Genomic DNA, 5117 nt, shown 5'->3' with positions numbered 1-5117 from the left:
CACGCTACTTTATGCTGTTGTGAGGTGTTTTCAGCTGTTTTTGGGACGTCATATTTTGACTTTTTTCCATACTATAGCCTTGCCTTTTTGTCATTTTTTCAATGTGTATTATTTTGGTGTTTTCTCCGTTTTTACAAAATTCTATGCTATGGCGTGTCTCAGCAGGCTATTTTATGCTGTTTTGAGGTGTTTTTTCAGTTGTTAATGGGACATGTCATATTTTGACATTTTTCCATACTATAGTCTTGCTGTTTTCGTCATTTTTTCAACATGCATTATTTTGGTGTTTTTGGCAGTTTTTGCAAAATTCTATGCTATGGCGTGTTTCAGCAGGCTATTTTATGCTGTTTTGAGGTGTTTTCAGCTGTTTTTGGAACATGTCATATTTTGACATTTTTCCATACTATAGCCTTGCTGTTTTCGTCATTTTTTCAACATGCATTTCTTTGGGTTTTTTGTACATTTTTGAAACATTCTATGTCATGGCGTGTCTCAGCAGGCTATTTTATACTGTTTTGAGGTGTTTTAAACTATTTTTGGGACATTTTAGGCTGTTTTTGCGAGATTTTATGCTATGTTGTGCCTCTGCATGTTATTCTCAGTGGTTTTCAGCTGTTGTAAGCCTTTTTTGTACGTCTCAGATATTGACATTTTTTGCCATACTATAGTATGGCTTTTTCTGTCATTTTTTCAACATCGGAATTTAAGATGTTTTAGGCTGTTTTTGCAAAATTATATACTATGATGTACAAAATTGCACTAAAAATGTCGCACAATAGTATGGCGTCTAAAATATCTTAAAAATGTCACATTATAGCACGTCATCCAAAATGTCATGGAAATGTCATACAGTGGTATGTTGTCTAAAATATAATTATGATTTTATGCCATTTTTCCTCAGGGGCCTGTTTGTCATTGATCCAAACGGTGTGGTGAGACACATGAGTGTGAATGACCTGCCAGTGGGCCGTAGTGTAGAGGAGACGCTTCGTTTGGTGCGGGCGTTCCAGTTTGTGGAGACCCACGGCGAGGTGTGTCCTGCCAGCTGGACCCCTGACTCCCCAACGGTGAGTTCCTTCAACCTCTGATCCTCTCTGTAATAAAACTGAAACTGAAATGTTATTTACCACTTTGTAAGTCAGTTTTCTTTTAGACAGTCCCAGAGGAAAATTAGGTTAATCATTTTTAACTGTTTACTTTTCAGATTAAACCAACCCCAGAGGGATCCAAGGAGTACTTTGAGAAAGTCAACTGAAGACAAGTGTCACAACTCGTTCACCTAAAAAATATATGTACTCTTAGTTTACAGTTTGAGTTGTATTTAAATGTACACCACCTGACACACCTAAATAAATCCATTCTTTATAAATGGCAGCCCAGTATTTTGATTAATTTGCCAGAATGTGGTGTTGTGGTCTGTGTTTTAGGCCTGAGTTAAAGCTAATTGAACTTTTAAACATGGCTGTTATTCTCTTGATGGATTAATTTGATTCTCTGCATAAAACAACTTCCTTTCATGGTCAGTGTGACTGTAAAACACATTGACATTATTTAACAATTCAGTTCAAAATATTTACCCCAAAGTTGAAGCCACACTTAATAAACCCTGTACATAAACATGTTTATTTTCTTTTTACAGCAAGTTAATATGCAGGTTCAAAATGTCTAATCAGACATCGGTACACAACATGAGGTGCCAAAATCAACTTCAGTGGGGGAGAACTGGAAATTAGAAAAAAAAAAAAAAAAAAAAGGTATCGCCACTTCTCATACAAGTAGGGTACATACTGTATTTACACAAAATGGAAAAAAGCGTTTGAAACACTCCGCAGCACTGTGTGTGGTTATGAAAACATCTAGTTTTTCAGTGTACATAAACTTCACTTTGTACAGTATGTTTTGCGGAAAAAAAGCAACCGCCTCATTCCTTCTGACATTCACGAACAATGTTTCAGGTTAGGCAATAGAAAGAATATGAGGGAAATGGCTTACCAGGAGATGTAGAGCCTTTTAAAGCTTTAAATAATAATATGCAATCAACATAAAAGCATTCAAAATCAGGCCCTCTGGTCATCAAAATGTTCTAATTTGAGACTGAGAAGATGCTCACAATCAGGAAAAAATAAAAACTGACAGCGCTGACTGAAGTGGATTTTGATGAGCAGATGGTTTGGTGAAAACTTCATGCAATTTCAGGCAAGATGTAACAGCGCCACCAGCCCCATCCCAAGCACCAAACAAAAGAAAAGAAAAATATCTTTTTTTGCCGTTTGTTTTTAACTGACTGATTCGTTTAAAAAAAACACCCTGTAGTAAATCTGTACAACGAAAATACATTTGGGATCTACATCTAAAGGTACATTATTAAGGTTATATACACTCCCACCCATCCATATATTATCTTTACAAGTAGACTTCATTCAAACCCAAACATTAAGAAAACCCCGACTAAACGGGGAAATGGGATCACATCAAACATCCATTTTAAAATCGGTTCTTACTGTACCTCAACCGTTGATCAGCCCCTCTGTTCTCGTCTGTACAGTAAACTACAGCAGGACTAAAATCTCCCTCATCGACTGGATGGACTGCTACTGTTACAGGGAATTAACAGTCGTCACAGTGGGGGAATGATTCTCGAGTGACGACAGCTGTTTATAATCATCTTTTTGCAGTGGAACTAAATCAGAACAAACCGTGTTAACGATATTTCGAGTGACTTCAAGAATACAAAATAGAAATCGAGTCAGAATACGGGCACGAACCCAACTCTCCTGTATTCTGACCCAATACAACAAAAGGCTTTCAACAAACTTAGGCCTCTTCACTGAAGAGAGCTACACTATTCCATCAATAAACATTTATTTTCTCTGGTCTCAGGTGGGACTGGGTTGGAAAAGAGAAGCCATGTCAGCCTTAAACACTTTGCCCCTGACGTTTTTTGTTTGAAAGCAACCGATAAAAACAGAACCTTGTGTTTGAGATCTCTTCCGCAGATTTGCTCTGTTGTTCTGAGTTGCGGCGTTGAAATTCATTCAGAAAATGGAAAAACTACGTTGTACAAAGTGAGATTCTCACAATCTCTTTGCAAGAAAGAAAAGTATTAAAGAATGACTTGTGCCCGCCGTCTTTCAGAATACATGTCGGCAAATCCTTTAATATCCCTGTGTTGCTGCTGCCCCTCTTAGTCAATTTTCACATTTGTGTAGATCTTCCTCACAAAGGCACTTGTTCCCATGTATCCAACGGCACCTGGAAAACAAAGGTGAGTTTGTTTTCTAAGGCCAATATATAGTTTTGCACAAAACAGCACAAGAGCTACAGTATTACATCCAAAACAGAATAAAAATGTCATGCTATACTATGTCATCCAAAATTGCAAAAAAAATGTCATAGTATAGTATGTCATCCAAAATAGTATCAAAAAAGTCATAATATAGTATGGCTTCCAAAATTGCACAAAAAGTCATAGTATAGTATGTGGTCCAAAGTATCATAAAAATGCCATACTGTAGTATGTCCTCCTAAATTAAATGAAAAATTCATACTTTAGTATTTGGTCCAAAATTGCATTAAAAAAGTCATACATGCCGTCAAAATATCATAAAAATTTCATACTATAGTATGTCACCCAAAATAGCATAAAAAATGTCATACTACTGTATGTCCTCCAAAATATCATTAAAAGAATATTATACTGTGGTATGTCATCCAAAATATTATGAAAATGTCATACTGTAGTATGTTGTCCTAAATAGCAAAAATGTCATACTATAGTACATGGTCCAAAATATTAAAAAATTTCATGGTATAGTATATCGTCCAAAATACCATGAAATTGTCATGGTATAGTATGTCATTCAAAATAGTCTCAAAATGTCATGGTATCGTATGTTGTCCACAACATCATCAAAAAAGTCATACTATTGTATGTCAAGGAAAAAAGCATAATATGTCATACTATAGTATGTCCCCTAAATAGCATACAGACATAAAATTGCCATAGTAGTAGTATAATGTCCTAAATATCATTAAAAAAGTCACAGTATGGTATGTAATCCAAAATAGCATAAAATGTCATAGTACAGTATGTCCAAAATAGTATAAAAATGTCTTAGTATAGGATATTGCACAAATTTGCACAAAAAAATCATAGATCAAGCATAAAACACTCATAGTATTATGTTAGATCCAAAATACATACATACATACATACATCATCCAAAAAAGCACAAAAAAGTCACAGCATTATATGTCACCAAAAAAAGCATAGAAAGTCATAGTAAAGTTTGTTGTTCATGATAGCTTAAAAGTCATGGTATGTCATTCAAAACAGCATCAAAAAATCAGAATATATTATTTTGTCCAAACTAGAATAAAACATGTATGACAATATTATAAAAAAGTAATAGTATAGTACGTTGTTCACTTTTGGTATTAGTTATCAGCCAGATTAGTTGTTTTTATATTGTATATTGGCAAAAAAAAACCCCAAGACCAAACATTATCATGCATCCCCAATGAGGTTGTGGCCATGTACTCCAGGTCTCTGGTACCGTAACAGACTTGGGAATTAAAAAGTTTTGACTAAAGAACGCTGAATTCTGTGTATAGTATTTGTCAAGGAGTGGTGAATTTTGTTGGGTCCTACAGTATTTAAACCAGTAGATGGGGGACTCACCACACATGATTCCTAGGGCGGTGCTGAACACAGCCATGTAGCCAAAGTAGAAGGATGTCTGGAACAGACCGTACATCCTGAAACACAACAAGGATAAAACTGCATGTAAGAAATGCATTCGATTCTTCTAATTTTATACATTTTCTGATTCTATCATTTTTTTAAATGTTTTTTTTTTCTAATGAGGACATTACAGAGCTCATGTTTGTATGTGGTTAATGAATGCTCAAACTTACTTAGTTTTGAAGAAATAGTAGTAAAAGGAGTACATGTAAACATAAACAGCAGTGGATGCAGCAGACAGGAAGCTTGTCCATTGCCTATAAGAGAGAAGAAAAACGTACACAGACTTAAACAGAGACTTAACCAGCAGCACAGGACACTTTTTGTCTAATTAACCCCTTAAAACGTGGCTGGGTCAATATAAGATTTCTTG

General features: G+C 35.3%; 1 long non-coding RNA gene across 1 annotated transcript; it reads right to left on the bottom strand.

Moving 5' to 3' along the window:
* Nucleotides 1–1602: 1602 nt before the first annotated feature.
* On the bottom strand, nt 1603–5020 carry LOC121966349. The gene is made up of 3 exons (XR_006107578.1): nt 4918–5020; nt 4682–4758; nt 1603–3252 (listed from the first exon to the last, which is right to left on the bottom strand). It is a non-coding gene; the product is annotated as an uncharacterized LOC121966349 (long non-coding RNA).
* Nucleotides 5021–5117: the final 97 nt, after the last annotated feature.

The sequence above is a fragment of the Plectropomus leopardus genome, unplaced genomic scaffold, assembly GCF_008729295.1.
Source record: "Plectropomus leopardus isolate mb unplaced genomic scaffold, YSFRI_Pleo_2.0 unplaced_scaffold24107, whole genome shotgun sequence".
Classification (NCBI taxonomy): domain Eukaryota; kingdom Metazoa; phylum Chordata; class Actinopteri; order Perciformes; family Serranidae; genus Plectropomus; species Plectropomus leopardus.
Note: the sequence above shows the minus strand (reverse complement) of the source record. Positions and strands in the feature narration are given on the sequence as shown.